The following is a 20,529-nucleotide window of genomic DNA, read 5'->3' as shown; positions in this document are numbered from 1 at the left end:
ACTGTTTTGTAAGTGGCATTGTGTAGCATGTTTTTATGTGATGCAAGACAAAACACAGGAGGAGAACAGAAAGAGGAAATCAAAAGCTTATCAATGGTGAATTGAAGTAAAAAAATTAATTATATGGAAAATGAATTATAAAAAAAAGCTTAAAAGTGAAATTACTGGAGATATGGTAGTCAGAAAAGGAGAAAGTGTTTGAATAGAAAGGAATAAGCATTAAAGTAATTTTATATTTCATATGGGTAACGGTCATTCTGAATTGATGTGTGATGATCTGGGAATGGGTATGTTAAAACATGGACATTTATTTTTGTCATTAATGATTTCCTGCATGCATTTACAGTGAGACTTACTAACCATATTTTGATGATTTTGGGAGGTATTTTCACCACTGTTAGCTAATGATATTTACACAGGATGTCTACCCATGCTTCTGCTTGAAGAATGCATCCAAGTGTCTGTTGGAGACATCCCAACAGCCCCTTCAAGTGGCATATATTTTGACTAAACATGCTTTAGTTTTAGGTCATGAGATTTATGAGTAGATTGAGTGAGACTAATGCAATGCTTATGTTCAATTTTTGTCAGTGGACAAATGGGACAAATGATTCTTGATATAAAGCAGAGTCTGCCTGAGGTCTTATTTTACTTCACAGTTATAAATATCACTCTTGCCAAGTCCTGTTCATTTCCTAGAATGGTCACTTCATTTGCAATTTTGAGTTTACTTTTGCAATGAAGAATTTTGCTGTGTGTTTTGTGATCTGTCTTTTGCATTTCCATCATCAAGCTCTTAAAAGCAGAATTTCAGTTTGGAAAGCTGTGCCTATAGAATGAGAAGCTAAAGACCTATTGCCACAAGAGTATACACAAATGGACAGTTATCAAAGTTGTTAGGTAGCTACACATTCAGTAATCTTCTGTATAGCATAAGACAAATGCAAACTCTTTTTCTCATGTTTCTCTGATGTCTCTGACAAATATTTTTGAAATACTTCTTTTGACTTGGAAGTTCTTCACAGTTATTAGATGTGCAAACTATGTGATTCAAAGTCACAGTGTTTACAGTCAGTTGATATTATATTTCTTTATGCTGTGTTTCTTGAATACATTCATAAGTCTACAAACTATTGCACGATTTCTTAACTAGTTGTTGGCAGTACTTACTGAAATCTGGACAGGAAGGTCCTCTGGTCAAAAGACATAGTCTGTACCCTTTGACTTGATCCAGCCCACTGACTTCTGTAAATATAGGCAGCCCCTCCAAAAAATAGTTATGCTTGCTTTTCAGCTTTTTCAGCTGAGATTTGGAGAAAGGGGCCAGTACAGAATTAGATATCCATGCCAGTTGTTTTTTGGAAATGTATGAGAACATTCTTGGTTTGGTAATAGTTCCTAGTTGAGTGACTTCCTAATTTAAATTTATTTGTATTTCATTTCTCATTGATCTCCATTTGCTCAACTACAAAGTTTCTTGGTGTGCCATGTATCCACAGCTTGGCTAATTTGTAGCTCTGCCGTTTGATAGCCGACAACAACATGAACCATCTTTCTGGGTCCTTGATGTGTCACAACATTGAATTTAGGAAATAGGAAAATGATTTTTATATCCAGGAGTGGATGACATATGATCTGTGTCTTTTTTATTCTGCCTTCAGGGAAAGTGATGAAGAAATGGCTGTATCTCATAGAGAATGAGAGGAGTTTTGCAGAAAATGGCTGGAGAAAGGTCAAATTTGTGAGTATTGTATATTGTGAAATTTACATTGTGAAACTAATGAAAAACTTGTGAAATTGGCTTTTACTGAGTAGAGCAAAAGCAGAATCTGGCCTATAGGGAGAAGCAATGAGTATGGAATCAGAACAGTACAATAGCTTTATTTACATAAAAACTTAGTAAAACAAGCTGTGTTATTTTAGCTAAGTCTGCCCGATTTACTATCCAAACACAATAGTTAATGATACATAATTGGCATCTGATCAGTACCACAGAAGTGGAATGTTGTGCAATGTTCTGCGTTAGGAGCACTCCCAGTGCATTACCAGCGAAGCCTGCTGCACAATGCTGACAGAGAGTGCACACGAGGGAGCAGTAGCCCCAAATGTGCTTTTGGAAGATATGGGATAATCCTGTGTTGTAACAGTAAAATCATTGTGTTTATGACCGTCAATACTCTGCTCCAGAGGCTGCTGCCTCTGAGTTAGATTAAGGCCAGGGAGCAGTCTAATCAAAGGCAGCCCGGGGTTGCTCACAGGCATTGGATTGTCATAGTGCAGGATGCTCGGTCAGCTGCCATTACCCTCCCTTCTCCTGCTGTTGCATCGTGTTCCCACCCAAAATAATGAACAGCACCAAGGAGCCTGGCTCTGACAGAGGCACTGCAGTTCTGCAGGCACTGCTGCCAAGAAGTAGAAAAGACCTTGCTTTGCTCAGAAAAAGTGGGAACAAACATCATATACAAAATACTTCATCTTCTGACCGTAATTTTCTTCCTTACTCCCTTGTTTACTTTGCAGTTTCATTTCTGTATCTTCATTTTATTTCTTTTCCCTTTCCCTCATAGTCCCATATTAATGCCATCCTTTTGATGCAGTAGAATTCAATGTGATTTTGAAATTGTCAGAATAGTTTGTTTATAGGTTTATGTAAAAAAAAATCCTGTTCACTAAAGCTGACACAAGAAACAACCCTGTCTTTGTGGAAGGACTACGTGCTGTTCTGACTAACACACTCAGAGCTTCATTTCCTTTTTTTTTTTTTTTTTTTTTCTTTTCCTGACACAACTGGTTTCTAGAAGTTGGCAGGCCCTCATATTTTAAAAGATGGAGAAATAGAAGGTGGTAGGTATAATTCAGCTCATGGCTGAAATTCTGTTTTTGAAAGCAGAACACTTCAGTTTAAAATATCTTAAAATAAATAAGGTCAGAACTAATTTGTTCATGACTGGGATACCTTACAAAAGCAGTTCCAGGAGATGCTAGGAAAGTGTTGCGAGATGAGACAAAGCACTTTGAGGCACCATGGAACTAGTGCACAGGGTAAAGGACTAAATAACAGCTTGTAGTCCTCCCAGGCTTATTTAATTATTTATTTATAAAATATTTTTTGTTTTCTTTCTTTCTTTCTGGACAGTTTTTGTTCTTAGATGATTGTATATCATTGTGAATTCATAGCAAAAAACTCTGTGTTCATGTTTCTGGTTTACTCTCAGCAAATCTGCAGAAGAAGGTGTCTATGTAGGAAGAGGCTTCCACAAAACCAATATTCTCTGAGGGGCATAGGTGGAGCAATGTTAATTTTGTTTTAATTCTCAGACACCAACCAACATGAGCAGTTTTGCTCTTCAGTAGTACAAATTTATGGTTTAGCTGAGATTCTGAAGCTATCTCTTCCCTGTCTCAGGTCAGGGGGAAAAGAGTGAAACTAAAAGCAACAATTTCAAGTGCCCTAGTCTATGAACAGTCAAATCTTGTTCTTACTTTATTTAAGAAGAGAGTTTCCACTTGGAACACAAATTTTACAGGTTCAAATGCCCTTTGTACATACAATTCTTCTATGAAATACATATAACTGATGTACAGAAGAGGATGCTGTCTTTGTTCTGTTACAAATGCAAGCAAATGAGCCAAAATCTTCTAGGCACCTGAATCATAGATGTAAAGGGAGGGAAGTATATGGCAAAGGAGATGAACTAATGCTTATGTGCCAGCTGTACAGATTATATTAAACCAGTAACTGACAGGAAAACCATGAGTAATATTTGTCCAAAAACTGTCTACATGCATCAGTGTATGTGTTATCGAAACCTTTACTTTTGGTCAAGCTGATGTAAGACAGATCACAAATAGGGGAGATCTTGAGAAGCATAATGAGGTATATTTGTATGTTTTGCTTTGCTTTTGTTTGTTTGCTTGTTTGTTTGAATAAATAATGTTGGGATAAGCTTGGAAGCCCCAGTCAATCCTTTTGTATCAGTGATGGCTGGAGGGTTGATAGGCCCTCTCAGCTGGGGTAACAGGTAGTAAACACAATAATAGCAAAAGTAATTTGCCTAGACCATGTCTTGGGGCTCTGGTTAAGGGAGAGGATTCGAACTGGGCTGTAGACTGCTTTAAAGGTTTGACAGCTGCAAATGGGTCTTTTGTTTTCCCCATTTTATCCTAAGCTGTGTTTAGCATTTCCTGGAGCTGTGTACCTGGGAGGCTTTTACTCCGTGTTTATGACAGTTCAGCAATGTCAGCTGTGGTTACCTGAGACACAGTGGTTAAACCTGACATAGTCTGGGATGTGCCACAAACTCCAAAGCCAATAAGTTTTTTTTTTTTCTTTCTTTTTTTTTTTTTTCAGTGATATATTATAGACCTGTGGAGGGAGACTGTAGGCAATGCTTGAGCACTTGGAAGTACAGTTTGCTTGAGCAGTTAGAAGCTTGAAGGTACAGTCCATTGCATCAGTGGTAACCAGCATGCGCCTCATTGGTGTGCAGAATGGCATTTTGAGGAAATCTGCAGAATAATCTAGCGAATTCACACACACTCGTATATTAAAGCAAATGTCAGTGCTGTCTGAATAATACCATTATTATTATATCATTATGATAACATAACAAAAGTTCTTCTGACCTTTGTGTCACAGCTTCCTCATCAGTGACAAAAATGTTTAGTTAATATATTGCATTCTATAATTTTGTGAAGGAAATAAAAATGTCCTGATCAAAAGGATTATAAGCCTGGCAGGTAATTGTGTTTATGCACCATCCAACAAAAAGATCTCCACTACTGATTAGTGCCTTTTGGCACTAACTTAACATATGTTTTTGATAACAGTAATAAACTCAATTCCATCATATTCCAGGCACAGTAAAAAGGTACCCTTGAGATGTCTTGGCTTGGACTGACATACACTTCATTGGGTTAGAAACTGGCTGGGTAGCCAGGCCCAAAGAGTCGTGGTGAATGGAGTTAAATCCAGTTGGAGGCTGGTCACTAGTGGAGTACCCCAGGGTTCAGTACCAGGGCCAATTCTCTTTAATATTGATGATCTGGATGAGGGGATCGAGTTTGTAGAGCTTAGGGATATGGTTTAGTGGAGGGCTGTTAGCGTTAGGTTGGAGGTTGGACTCGATGACCTTGAGGTCTCTTCCAACCTAGAAAATTCTGTGATTCTGTGATTCTGTGAGTGCACCCTCAGTAAGTTCGCAGATGACACCAAGTTAGGTGTGTGTGTCGATCTGCTTGAGGGTAGGAAGGCTCTGCAGGATGACCTGGATAGGCTGAATCGATGGGCTGAGGCCAACTGTATGAAGTTCAACAAGGCCAAGTGCCAGGTCCTGCACCTGGGGCGCAACAACCTCAAGCAGAGCTACAGGCTGGGAGATGAGTGGTTGGAAAGCTGCCTGGCAGAGAAGGACCTGGTATTGGTGGATAGTTGGCTGAATATGAGCCAGCAGTGTGCTTAGATGTCCAAGAAGGCCAACGGCATCCTGGCTTGCATAAGAAGCGGTGTGGCCAGCAGGTCTAGGGAAGTGATTGTCCCCCTGTACTCGGCTCTGGTGAGGCCACACCTAGAGTACTGTGTTCAGTTTTGGGCCCCTCGCTACAAGAAGGACATCGAGGTGCTCGAGCAAGTCCAGAGAAGGGCGACGAAGCTGGTGAGGGGTCTGGAGAACAAGTCTTATGAGGAGTGGCTGGGGGAGCTGGGATTGCTCAGCCTGAAGAAGAGGAGGCTCAGGGGCGACCTTATTGCACTCTACAGATACCTTAAAGGAGGCTATAGCGAGGTGGGGGTTGGTCTATTCTCCCACGTGCCTGGTGACAGGACAAGGGGGAATGGGCTAAAGTTGCGCTAGGGGTGTTTTAGGTTGGATATTAGGAAGAACTTCTTTACTGAGAGGGTTGTGAGGTATTGGAATGGGTTGCCCAGGGAAGTGGTGGAGTCACCATCCCTGGAGGTCTTTAAAAAGACGTTTAGATGTAGAGCTTAGTAATATGGTTTAGTGCAGGACTTGTTAGTGTTAGGTCAGAGATTGGACTAAACGATCTTGGAGGTCTCTTCCAACCTAGATGATTCTGTGATTCTGTCTTTTGGCATTGGTCAGTTCTTTTGAATGGCCCTGCAATGATTTAAATGGTTTTATGCACTGAATGTTTCCTAACTAGCTAACCAGGATGTATGTATTATACACTTCTTCTCTAAGTGAATCAGGGCTACCTGATGGGTACATTGTGGACTCCGTATTGGTAAGGGCTAAGTGGAAAGTATTCTGCACCTTGAGCAGGAAAGGATATTTCTCTATATTGTGAAATTCTACCTGTAGATAGCATGAACTAGAGCAATGATCACAGAATCCCATGTGACTTCAGCTTCGTTGTAATAATTTTTTTTTTTTAATCTCTTCTGCTGCTTATCAAGAGGCTGCCAAGAAATAGAATGCTCTAATCTTGGTTTCTCACTAAAATTAAGAAATAGTTTTCTGTACGTCTTCCTGATCACTTTCTGAAACATTCCAGCTGGCACGATAGTTTTGGAGATATGCTCATTCAGCCACTAAATTGTTTGTAAACTGTGCTCTTTGCATAAATTGTGTTATGGTTTCCCAACTGGAACAGCTGTGGATGTATTTACACTCTGAGAAAGCTGGAGCAGTGGCAGAAGCTTGCAGTTTTAGTAGTTGCTCATCAGCTGATTTAAAGGCAAAGCCAATGTGGAGCATGTGCTTATTCCCTCTCATCTTTAACTCTACCCATGTGTTGCATTTAACTTGCATGGATCAGAGAACTCACCATTCAAGGCTTTTAGTAGTATAGGTCTGTGAGCACATGTTAAATCCCAAACAGCTTAAGGATAGACTGTTAAAGACTTCAGAAAATAAAACTCTTTATGGGAATGGTAAAATATAAAATATTTTTATATGGTGAAGAATTAAATGCAAAACCAAGGATCAAAAATTATCTAGTGGTGAGTCTGTAATTAAAAAAAAAATAATCCACTATATATTTGCAAGGGCCCTATGATTCTGTTGCCTAGAGCATTCCTTTCCATATATCCTTATACAAATACACTAAAGTTGCTTCTGAAATTTAGTGACTACAGAGAAAATGTTCATGGATTTGTATTTATATATATTTTATATTGCCTTTTATAGCAATAAACTCATGAATATCTAGAGAATACTTTACTCCTGTCTTCACTTTAGAAAGCAACTTCTAATTGATGGTGATTATGGTAGAGTGTAACCAAAAGATTGCAGAACTGCATTTTTTTTTTCTAAGTAGGCAAGAGTTTTATTTACTGTTTTATCAGTTACATTTTCATTTGGAAAGGAAAGATGCTATAGGAACAGAGGTGATGGAAACAATTTGAGAAGTCAAAAGTGTTTCACAGTTTTTGTATAAAAATAGCTGCCAACTTACTGTCATTATTAAATTGCCATTAATTAGACACTAAGATGTGGTAAGCAGAGAATAAACCACATTGAGAGGAGACACTTGTCAGACCAAATGGAAGTGTGTTCTTTTAAACACTTTCATGCTGGATGATTCTCAGAAATAGATTTGCTTTATAATACACTCCCCCCCTAATATATATATATATAAATACATGCGTATGTATATATATATAAATAAAATTAGTTTCCAAAAAGAAGGTGAACTGGAAAGAGGACAAGAAAGGCTGGTTGAGGTGTTCTTCCTTACCCTTCAGTTTGTTAGCTGTTTTAACAGTGAACCTGTCATTATTTCTGGTATCCTTATGAAATGAAATGTGCAATCTTAATACCTGTATGCTTGCATTTTCCTGATGACTTTCACAGGGGAGTTTACTAGATTAATAAAATAATCCTTACAGGCCTTCCCAAACCCCCCTGAGGGCAGGGAAAAGGTTCCCAGTGACTTCATTTACTTCTGAATCAGCTACAATATGGTGGCATCCCAAAAGTGCCTGAAATTGTGCAATGCACAAATACAAACCTTATGCTGGGTTTTGGATTATCAGTGCAGCCAAGGAGGAAATAAGAAAACAGGAACTACCTCTCTTTGGGGGAAAAAAATGGGGAAATAACTATTTATTGGGCTTACAGTGCAGAAAGATTCCCAAAAAACAAAAACAAAACAATGTAGCACTCAAACAAAATAGTCTTAAATCCCACCTCCAAGCATTAAGTTCAAACACCTCACAAACATCACGACATCTTCCAAAACACAGAAAATCTCTTAGGAAAAGTTTTCTCATAATCGGGAATTTTCTTACAGGAGATTGCTCAACAACTCTTAAGCAACATTTCCATTATGTGCAAAGCAAAACCAAAAGCTCATGGTGTTCCAGCGTACATTCACTTGCTGCCTGAAACGGTGTGTCCACTAAGACTAAGGTCTATCCTCAGATCCTTTGTAAGGTGAACATGAATTAGGAACGTAATCCAGGAAGCTGATCTTCACAGCTGTGAGGTGCTGTTATCACCTTGATAACCTCATTTGTATGTGTCATCAGGAATAATGCTTAATATTCAACCAGTGCAGAAATACTGAGGAGAGTTGAAGGCTTTCCCAATCATGGACCAATTTATTAATTTATTTTAAATGATGAAAATCCATTTCACATTTTCATTTGACTTAGTATTTATTTTTTGTGGCTCAAGGTTCCCAGCTGAAGAAACAAATAAAGAAACAAGTTCAATGCACCATTCATATATTTCTGGCCTCAGAACAGAAGCAATTATTGCAAAGGAAGCAGAGTAGCTAGGACCTGCTTTTTCCTACAATGATTTGCAGTAAGACTTTAAAAGGAAAAGCTACAGGAGAAAAGAGTCACAAAGATTCCAATAGGGGAAATATCACGGCAAATTTGTCTGCCTTTTTACAGCTCTCACCTTTTTTGCGCCTTTTGACTTACTTTGATATTGGATAATTCTACTTATATAACTTGGAATTGCTACAGAATTTTGTTTTGGAAGCAGAAAAAAGAATTTTTGCTTTGTAGCAGCAAAAGAAGTTTTAACCTCCTGCAAAGCTTCTAGTTCTTTCTTTCATCTGCCTGCTGTTATTTCTTAGGCAAGTGCTGTGTGTGAATGTGAAGGCATGTTTTGTCTTATTCGTAGTCCCACAACCTCACAATCCTTCTCAGAGTTAGTGCAGCGCAGTTAGTGGCACGCCAAATTTACAAGCCAGGAGAGTTTGACATCAGTGGGAGTCGTCTCATAAAGGAGCGTACAACGTGACTCCAGAAGGGAGATGTGAATTCCTCAGCTCTTTGTAAAATAAACAAAATGTTGATGTTTGTGGTAAGTTGAACATCTGCATTTCTCTTTGAGAAATAAGTGAACTTTGAAAATGCCATTTTCCCCCAGTTTTATTAAATTCAACAGTTGAGAAAACTTGGCCGCCAAAAGTATTTCTAAAAGGAGTGACCAATAAAGAGTGGTGCCTTTTATTGTATTGAGAAAACAGATGCACTAACCCTTTCCTTTATTTTACTTGATTTATTTATTTATTGTGGCTTGCACTTGTATGCCTCTTGCAGATGGTGGTTCCATTTCTGGTCTCACTGTGTTTACTTTTTGTCTCTGTGGGTGTTAATTCACTTATTACAATTTGAGACTTTTATTCTCAAGGAAAAGTTGTATAGGATGAGCAAAAAAGAGGATCAATTTTGTATTTATATTTAAACTAAAAGATTGTTTTATAGAGTGTTTGTTTATTTTTTCTCAGGGGAGTTTCAGCAAGACCATAAGCCTTAAAAAAAACAACAAAAACAAACACCTAAAATATTATGGATTATATGTAAATTTAAATATCTTCTGAAAAGTATTTCTGCAAACCTGGACTATCACATTTGTTTACACCAAATCTGAGCAAAATTAAACATTAGTGTGATTTTTTATTATGTTTTTAATAGCTTTGACTTTACTTTTTTTTTTTGAGAACATTTTACTTTTCAAAATGTACTATTTAAGGCAATATAGGATGAGGAAAAAATATGTCCTGGGTAAATATTATGATATATCCAAAGAGAAACATTTTTTTTCATAACTTGATTAACAAAGTGATTTGTATGCCTTTGATAAAACTAAAGTCCTCTGAACAGAATTTGGTCTCACAATGTCCTGGTCTGCTTGTGAGATGAAGACCTAAGCTTCATGGGGTGAACAGGGCAGTGTTAACACTCAAGTCACCTGTATTTTGGATGGTTTTCCCAACATATAGAGTGGTGAAACTTGCTTTTGTTGTGAGCTACGTTCCATATTTCACATAATCAAGGACAAGCACTGTAACTCAAAAGCTGAGGAGAGGAAACTCTGAAAGAAGTTCACAGGAAGGATCTGACAACAGTTCCCTGAGGCTGAACATGTCACTTGTCACTGATCCAGGCAAGAAGTGTTGGCCACAGCTGGCTCCTTTCTTCTCCTTGTGAAGGGTCCAACACTATTCCTACAAAAGCCAGCTCTGCTCCCTCACGTACCCAGGGCTGGCATGGGAGCAGTCCTTGGATTGCCTGCAAGTCAGTTCTGATCCAAGCGCAACAGGATTACCACCTTTAGTACATGGGGTCAAGGACATGAAATATATATTTTTTTCTTGTTTGCTTTTTGACTCTGGCCTGCTGACATTACTAAGTATGTCTGATTTGTTTCTGTTTGAATTAAATGTTTTGTTCAATCTCAAATGATCTGTTTTAATTGGCTGAGTATGTGGAAACATTTCAGCTTGGGATGAATCCAAAACAATAACCACTAACTTTTTTTTTTTTTTTTCCTGTTGCTTACTGATCCAAAAAAATCAATTATTCAAATGATTTCATTTTTAACATTAGCTGCAGAGGAACTTGGTAAGATTCTGCATTTGTTTGAATCGGACAACCAATCTGAAATGTGAAGCTATGGATCAAAACAAAAGCAAGCTCAGAGAAGCTCCTAGGATAGAGAAGTGAAGATAGTTTACTCTTTTAGTTTTATTTCTTTCTTTCTGATACACCCAATTCAATCTGAATTAATATCAGAGTCTCTTAAAAGTCAATATTATTTGGGACTTAAGGTTTCCTTTTGTCTTGTATAGAAATAAAACTACATCAGTTCTCAATAATGAAACTAGTCTTTTTAGGTGATGCACCTATTCTAGCTCTGGACAGTACTTATTAAATAATGTCAGCAGTAGGTTTAGATCCAAATTTTGTGGCAAATTTTTAAACTTCTGATTTGTCAGCATAGCTTTTTGGATTTGGACTTCACATTTTAAGTCAGAATCAGACTTACAACTTCCATCCAGTGCAAGCTTTGGTAACTTCAGCTGCGATTTCCAGAACAGGTACAGCTATAGTTGTGAGGGAAGGTAAGGTATAAGGTGGAGGAGGAGACAGGCTGAAGGAATCACAAACATTTTTTCATGCTTGTCTTACGATAGTGTAGCACAGAATAGGAATGGAAGTGGCACTGTTAGAAACTATCCAACACAAATATGATTTAGGGAGTTGGATGAGAACTGAGAACTTTGGCTGTATTTTGTTGCAGAAAGGAGTCAGGCACATGATGGAAAGTACCAGTGTTGCCTTTCCTGTAGAGCCAAGAAGAAGATGTGGTTTCTTGTGCCCCTTATGGTGCATTTCCTTCTGACATGGTTGATTCTCAGATCAAGAAAAAATTTCCATTCTCCTTTGTCCAAGCATAGATTAAGTAACTGCAATTTGCTTGTCTGTTGCAGTAGTAAAGAGATGGAAATATCTTGCTTAGGTGCTACCTATGGATGAGTGCTTCCTTCTTTCTTCTCTTCTTCAAGCCCGCCACTATCACAAGATGTTACTTGATATGTTGACCATCCACATAAATGTGTACAAATACATTATTTGCCCTTACAATCTTAAGAACAGTGATAAAAATTTTAACTGCTAAATTCAGTTTAGTTTACGTGGAGTTCATCTGCCAAAACAAACTTGGCTTATATGAAGAAAAGAGTGAAGAATATGAAATAAAGATAACAGGTGATGTTTCATGTGGGCTGGATGTATCTTTATGTTAAGTCATCAGAGGTAATACAGTGGCTGCTTCTGATAAATCACCAGTATTATTACTTTTATAGATTTTATTTATTTATTTATTTATTTAGTATACAGGAATTACAGATTTCATAATTGGATGCTGCACATCTTAGAAAAGCCTGTATTGAAAAATTCACAGCCTTCCCATGAGATCAGTTTATGGCTGTCCCCAAGCCCATAATATGGCAGAAAGTCAGATCACACTCAGGTTTTCTTAATAGCAAGGAGGTATTGGGATGTCTCTTAAAGAAAACAAAACCTTATGCGCAAGTTCTGTGGAAAACAAGTGAGTCAATACCCACACTTTCTGGGAAACCTTTTATTAAAAAAAATAAAAAGTAAAAAGGAGAGATTAGTCAGCTAACAAGATCTTATTTGGAGAAATTTCATTTCTCTACAATATAATTGGGTCTTTGTGATGTTGAACATATTGAAATGTTTGAATGTACTTCTAGTGCAAATATTTCCTCCCAGTGCTGGATCATGGCCTCATGCCCTTCACTGGCTTCATTGATGGTTTTGCCACAGAGATGCAAATCTTTTGCAAGAGTTGGTTTCACATCATTAATTCCAACTTTGTATAGGCTTCATAGTCTCTCAGATGTGAGGTTCTGGAACTGCATTATCCACTTTCCATTTGCCTTCCCATTCCCATAATTTTGTTGCACAGAGGTGCTGCAACTAGAGGCCTGGGGACTGCGATTTCTCTTGCTTCTCTGAAAATACCTGTTAGCTGATTCCCTCTTAAGCTTTATTACAGGCTATTTACAAGCTAATTTACAGGAGAAAGATTGTATTAAGAGTTTGAGTGGTAGTTTTTCTCTGTTATGCAAACTCATCTATTAGCTTCTTGCATGTAAATGGTTTTATATAAAAAAAAAAAAAGCTAAGTCACCAACTTACTTCACGTACTTCACTCTGCACGTACTGTATAGATTATTTTCTCTGAGTTTTGGTACATGTAACATCACCATGTAAAGAGAATCAAAGAAAATAATCAAAGAAAATAAATCTCTGGGAAAAAGCTGTGTTGAGTATCTGTGAAGATGTGTTTTCCTTCTCCTGTGAATAGTTAAACTGAGTTTATAATAGTAATGCCAATAACAATTGGGATATGAGCACAACATAATGACTTCCATTTGATTGTTGTACTCTGGTTTCAGTTGCCACTATTCTTCACTAGTATTAGTTGTATCTAGCATCTTTATTATTATTTCTGCAAAACATAACAATGATTGGAGTTGTAGAAGTGGACCACCAGCAACCTGTGCAGGTGGTCAGATCATGATCAGAATACACTTTCAGGGTAATGTGGTTATACCAGCTCATCAGCTTTTACTTGGTTATGATTTGCTCAGTACTAATTCCCAAAGTTTGCTGCCCTCAAATTACAAGATTAGTTTCCCTCTCTCTCTCTCTCCTTTTTTTTTTCTTTTTTTTTTTTTTTTTTTTTCCTTACAGTTGTGCTGCTCATTCAGATGAAGACTACCACTCTGCTTTATTTCCTATTTTCGTTGTCTAACAAAAGTAAGTTTATGACTAGAAGGCCAAACATGATGCAACGGTAATAAACGTATGGGATATTTTTTTTTTTTCAACACTTGCAATATCTTTAAGTGCTCTGGTGTTATTTTTTCACACACACACAAAAAAGTAATAATAATTTGACAACTCAAGCATAACTTGTCCATCTTGTAAGTGGATTTTATTCTTAGTGAACAGAGAACAGAGTAACTTTCTAGCTTCATAGTTTCTCTAATATGAGACTGGTAGTATCTTGGAGGACAATTGGTATAAATAATTGCCTAATACTTTTAATTGAATTTGGACAGTTTTTTTTTTTTTTTTTCCTAAAATCTTTGCCTCTTGCAGCAAAGTTTTAATCCTGCATTAAAGTATAAACTGAATATAAATTTTGCTTTGAGTGAAATCATGCGGAACCAAATATAACCCTCCTGCCTACTAAAGTGAGTCCTGCAAAATATGGACAGTGGGATTTTGGTCAGAAAAATGGGAGATTAAGAATAGAACCAACATATTTTTGCAGAGGGAATAATTAGATTTTGTTGTTGTTGTTGCTTTTGTTTGTGTGGGTGTTTAATTGCTCCAGATAAGGAAGCTGAAGTTGTTCTTTTTAATATTGATTTAATGAAACATCTTAATTTAGGAACCTTTGGGGCTTCTTTTGGTTGGCATTGTACTCTGAATCACATTATCAAAAAAAAAATGAGTGATATACGGTTGGTTAGTACCTATGCCTTGAAAATGGAAATGCAGTATTATATATATGCATCTCTTGTAAATGTTACATGAAAACTCTGTGTGACCTTGCACACATTGCAAGCAAATGAGAATGGTAATACTCTAGCAGACTTTTTAGTAAACTATATTTATTTATGTTCACACCTCAAAACGTAACTGTTGAAATTCTGGAAGGTGATATCCTTAAACTCTCCTGGATTTTTCTTATAAAAAATATATTGAAAAAATAATCTGACCATCCTGAGGCAGAGTCTGAATGTGTTAATCTAATGTGGCAGGATTGCTTGAAAAGTTAACCATTCGTCTGAATCATCACTTTCCACAATAATTCTGAACTCCATTGGCATTAACCATACATACAGCCTTTGAATACTTGGCTAACAGATCTAACAGATAGAACAGCTTTGAAGCTGGGATTAGGAATGTGAAAAAACACCCGAAAACCTAGTCATACATGGACATAGATCAAAGTCTACAATGGAACAAATACGCCTCTTTTGAGACTGGATTTCTATTTGGCTTTTACAAAAAGGTGTTGAAGAATCTGTTTTGTTTCCCTTGTTGACTCAGAATGAAAACTAGTTGAGTTTATGAAGAATAGCTTCATATTTGGTTACAATATAAAAATTACTTTTTCTTAAAATCACCAGTCTGTTTTTTAATAGTTTGAATTATCAAAGCTTATTTCATTTGTCTTAAAAAAAATACTTTTAAAAATGCTAATTGCTCTGGGCATCTGTTCAATTTTGTCACTGTGGGGACACTTCATATGAATTCCCTTTATATTATATTATGAAATATATTTTTTAGTAGCATATATAAAGTTAGTAATATTTAAAAGGATTCACTGTAGAGTGCAGCAAAGTGCAGCAGTTCTGTGGTTTACATTTTATGATGGCTTACAACTGCTTGTTGCATATTCTAACCACCTATTATGAATCATTTTTTGCCTTTTGTAAATGCACTCAATGTAAACTGTTATGTATTTATTTTTTAAAACTATGTTTTTTCTCCTTTGTAACAGTCTGGAATCTTGTCTGGACTTTAAATTATCATTAAACTCAAAATAATTTTGAGTTTTAAATGGAAAGAAAATGCTGATGTTTAAAATACCTGAATTCTTCCATTTCTTTTACAAAACTACTTCATTACTTTTCTAAGACAGAAGTCACCAGGCAAACTGCAGTTCCGCCTATAGCCAAGGGGTGAGGAAGCATGTTGTAAGATGCAGATATCTGTGCTCAGGGCTGTCTTTGAAAGAATGTCTGGGTCCTAACATCCATAATGAAATGTGTGTTAAGTTGAATTTATGAGAGCGGTTTAAAAGACATATGTATATCATAATTCCCAGAAGCTTGTGAAGACAAACACATTGAATCATTTGTGTTGATTTGACTATAAAATCACCTGCTTTTGTACCTGAAAACAGTCGTCAGTGACAGGTGGTGTTTCAGAGAAGACACATGCAATGGGCAGGGATGAGGCAGTCAAAGATGTATAGTGAATAGAGGAAGACATGAAAAGGCTACTGGGAGAAATAAGGCAGGAAAGGCATTTGCTAAATGGTTAAAGATCAGTTCATAGAGGGAAGCTGAAGATGAGGTGACTGCATGAGCAAATACAGAATCCGAATAAGATTGAGTCAACTGAGCTGACAAATATTGAGCTCTTTACAGCTGTACTTCATTTTCCTCCATCTGCTAACCAGAGAACAGGTATTACTTCATTTTATATATGGGGATCAGAGGCAGAGAGAGATTTATTTAAGGTCACCCGGGAAGTCTACAGCAGAACAGGGAACTAGACCAGAAATTTCTGAGTTCCAGACCAATATGCTAACTATGGGACAACTCATTTCCCTTCTGCGTGTTTCTACAGCCAAATTGCATTGGATGAGCAGAAGTCCCCTTTGTTTATGTTTCTTTAAAACAAAAGTTCATTAAGACCAAATTCAATACATCACAAATACATTACCAAGATTACCATGAAATGTTTAATAAATCTCTAAATCCTAATGACAGGATTGGCTGGTGATGCAAATGAAAATGAGGTCACAAGATTCAGGAAAAAGACAAATAAGAGTTATCTGAAGAGATAAGTTAGGTTGTTTTATGTTGCAAGAAAAAAAGAATTAATAAAACTATAAGAAGTTTTTCTGAACTGGGAAAAACATCTTTGTTTGATTGAATATACCAGAATAATTTAAAAGTTTATTTATTATGAAATCAATTTTTCTGTTTGAATACTCTTGTCTCATCAAATCTCTGGGGCTTTTTACATAAAAGAAAACAATCTGCCAGTGTTAAAAATTTTACTCATTTCCCTCATTTCCCAGTTCTTTCTTAAATGTATCCTCTGAAAAGGATGTTGCTCAAGTCACTAGTGGAAAAGACCTGTGCTTTAAAAACAAAGAAAAAAAACTTTTTGCTGAGTGTTATGGATCCGTATTAGATTATAAATATTGTTTAACCGCTTCCAAGCACTGATCTTTGTTTTCAGAGAGACAGTGCATTCTGCACTTCAGCTTTGGGACAAATAACTCTGTGTTTATGTGTCTGTTTCTAGTCCTGAGACATAAGCTAGGTTATGATTTAAACATGGTAGCTGCATAGCTACCAAGCTATCTTCTTTTTTCCTAGGTACTTATATAATCTGGTTATCATCATATCTCTGCACCCTTTAAAAATGTTTTCTACCTTTTTCCTCATTTTAAATAAAGCTTTTTTTTTTTTTTTTCCCTACTTGCATTATATTTAGGTGCACATATGACAGCCTTCCATAGCTTTTGCTCTAATGACAGCCACACAGTCTGCTCTGTATTTCTACTATAAAAATCAGCCTTTCACTGATTTCAGCCTGGCCCTGCTGAAGTTGATGGAGGCTCCCTTGACTTCCCACGACATTTGAGTGTCAACCTGTTCCTCAAATGAGTGTCAGAAAGTTCCTAGTAACAGCAGCTAAAGCCTAGACATTTGGCTAAATGTGTGTGCAAAGCTGGCACTGCTGATGATGCAGCCAGCTCTACTTACATGATGAGGTGGGCGAATATGCCTTATGGTAGTCACATATACTTGTCTCTAAAAGCAGGATTTAATTATAAACTGACTACAGTGAAAGATAATACTTTTCATTTAAATGTTTTACAAATTTTCTTGTTTTTTTTTTTTTTTTTTTTTTTTTTAATCACAGGTTTAATATTCAGCAGCACATAGGATAGAGGAATGGGTGAATATACTTTATCTCAGTACTGTATTGCACTTTTATGTAGTCATGACAACTTGTGAATTTTATAAAATAGAAGTCTGAGTTTCTCTTGCCGCTCGAAAGAACTTTAAGTGTTTGCTAAAGTCTATCAGGAAAATACAGACATAAAACTTTATTTACATGTTCCTTTCTATCCAACACAGCAAAATGGTGTGCCATTTTGAATCTATATTAGGAAGGGAAGGCACAGTATTTTTAATCATCTTTGGGTTTAATGAGCTTGAGCAGGCAAAGAGTGTAGCTGTGGTGAGCCCCCAGAATAGGCTCTTTCATCTCCCCCCCAAATGAAACTGGTTCATCCCTGACCTAACTGGACTGCAATCAGCTTCCTAGCAGCTGTATTTTCAGTTTGATTGAAGCTCACTATTTTGCTTCCAGAAGCTCAGTAACTCATAAAAATTTATTTGTGTAAATATATGTATAAATTCTATTGTCTTCTCCCCCTAAGCCTAACAGTTTCTAACCATTTTTATTTAGTGGTACCAAGTGCTGATACTTAGGTTTCCTGAAGAAGCAATCTCCTTTTCTTTAACCTTTCACCTCATAGCACATGGTATATGGAGTGTGCTGTTTGTTTACTGCCTTTATGTTCGAAAACATTTCTGCATTCTTCCTGGTCCCTGTTACTCTTCAATTCAATAAAAGGCAATAGGATACCTTCTATCCTATTAGTGCATCCACTAGCTCTACTCTTTACTTTCTCATCTGTTTTACTTGGCAATGATTTTCTTGTCTTTGCCAGGCTTTTCATTCCATATGCAATTCTTCTTCTTTTAATAATTGATAAATTGTATTAATAAGTAATTAATTATAAACTGTAAATTTAATATTTTTATTTAATAATATTAATCATTAAATTATGTTTAATAATTAATTATAAGTTATTTTTAATGTGTCCCCAAAGGGCATGTCACAGGGGAATAGTATCTGAAAGCTTTTCTCACAAATCCTTTGGGAAAGACAGGATGATGCATCAGGCCAACATATATATTGTTTTATCTTCTATCAGGTAAGTGGTAGTTATTCTAGGTCAGCTGTTTTTCCTTGTTTCCTTATCTACAATTTTGGTACTTGCACAATTTTTCTCTCTCAGCACTTTAACAAAGAATATGAATTCTAGCCTTGCGTCATCAATCTTCAAGAATAAAATAGGCTCCAATACTCAAATGTAATTTCTGAGTTTTCTGAGTTATATACATCATCTTGTTTTATATCAATCTTTCCCACATTTTATAGAGCTGCTGTGTCTGTTGATAGTAGTCTTCTGCTGTGTTTAAAGGTGATAATTTTATTATCTGAGTGGGAATGTTGTTTCTTTGTCAGTGGGGGAAAAAAGGAAAAGCAAAAATATATCCAGTCTTGACCCTCCTTCTTATATCAGATCTTTCTGTAGATTGGTCAGGGCAAAACAGGTGCTCATTGCAATGATCAATTATCAACTAAGATGCTGATGTAGTAACACTTTTTTTAGTTGTGTTAGGAAATGTCATCTCATACAGGGGTTCTTCTGTATAGCAGGAAAAGCTGTGAAACAACACTGGCTGCAAACAGGTTGGGCAGGAACTGAATACCTGCATTTTTGATTGGAAAGCAAACTATCTTCCACTGATAATCTGTCTTGTGCTCTTTAGCTCTGTGAACTCCCATGCAGTGTATTGTAATTTGGCTTCTCAGAATTAGGGATAGAGTGGATATGGGCACATACTGCAAACTTCACTTGATAGAAAGGTATGATTAAGCTTCCTGGAGTGGGGCTGGAAAAACAGTAGGATTTTTCAAGTATTTAAATGATTTCACTGCTTCATTGATATTAGTTATGATGAAAGTCAGGTCCTTCGTCTACTCAAGCACTTTTGAAAATTAGCCTGCTCTTTTCTGCTAAGACTGGTATGGAGATTTTGTATCTTTTCTTTGGTGCTGTGATGCTGATGGAAAAGTGGAGATTCTGCTCAGGTGTAATCAAAGTTAGACTGAGATCATGGCTAATCTTTCAGGATGTCCTAGTGCACAGGTTTTGGCTAAGTGATGAATAGTCACTTCAGATTATCTCCTCCTAGAAGAACCAGTTTAATACATCAGGAGTCTAGCAATGATCTCCAGAGAGTCTCACTAGAAAGCCACACTGCCACACAAGCAGTTTGAAGGTGAGGTCTCAGTAGATGCGTTTTCTATTTTGGACTTTAAAGAAACTTCTAGGGAAAAGAGGTTATACTGAGGCTATCATTAAAGATTTTCTTCTCTAATCCCTTTTTGTTAAGGAACTTTTCCCTATCAGAAATAATTTCACAGGAGATACACTTCTCATTAACTCTTAGTAGAATTAGGTTCTCACTTGTGTACACAGAAAATTAATGGTAGAATGAGATAAACAAGGAAGAAAAACAACAGTAGCTCTTACTGCTGTTTCTCTGATCATCCAAGAAAACACATTTTTTATTAAAAAAGGTTTCGTTAAAAGCAAGACTATTTTGAGGCTTGTTGGGGAAATCTCTAAGAGGTATCTATTATTTTAAAGCAATAATTTAACTTCCATAGGATTCAAGGAGCCATGCTAGATCCAGTGATGATGGTTAGCACTTCTGTAGGCAGGTGGTGATGAGAACCATTTAATATCTCTTGAAATAATATTTGAGGAATTGTTTCATGTGTCACCATTTCATTGTTAATACTATGGAGGGGAGAAATTTCTAAAGAAAAAAATTTAATTGGGTAGAGATGAATACGGTTGCCTGGTGCCTGTTACTAGACTGTAACAATTCTGTAAATGGGAAGCACAGTGTTAATTCAGAAGCTGTCTCAATATCACTGAAATTGGATTGCAAGGAGGCAATATAGATATTTAAACCCAGAAACAAATGAACATGGGCCAGATGACCAATGGAAACTGCAATTTGTTAGTCTGCAGCCAAGGCAAAGCAATGGATGTAACTTCTTTCCCTGCAGAAGGGACAGAACCAGACAACTGTATTTAATCC

At 36.7% G+C, this 20,529-nt stretch overlaps 1 protein-coding gene across 1 annotated transcript in view; it reads left to right on the top strand.

The window, feature by feature from the left end:
• Positions 1–1,662: 1,662 nt before the first annotated feature.
• Positions 1,663–20,529, top strand: part of PTGFR (prostaglandin F receptor) — a 53,929-nt gene continuing 35,062 nt past the window's right edge. The window contains exon 1 of the mRNA XM_084528248.1: positions 1,663–1,741. The gene's annotated coding sequence lies outside the window, so the exon portion shown is untranslated. The remainder of the gene's footprint in view (positions 1,742–20,529) is intronic.

This window comes from Aythya ferina, assembly GCF_964211825.1.
Source record: "Aythya ferina genome assembly, chromosome: 8".
NCBI lineage: Eukaryota > Metazoa > Chordata > Aves > Anseriformes > Anatidae > Aythya > Aythya ferina.
This window is presented reverse-complemented; position numbering and strand designations above follow the sequence as displayed.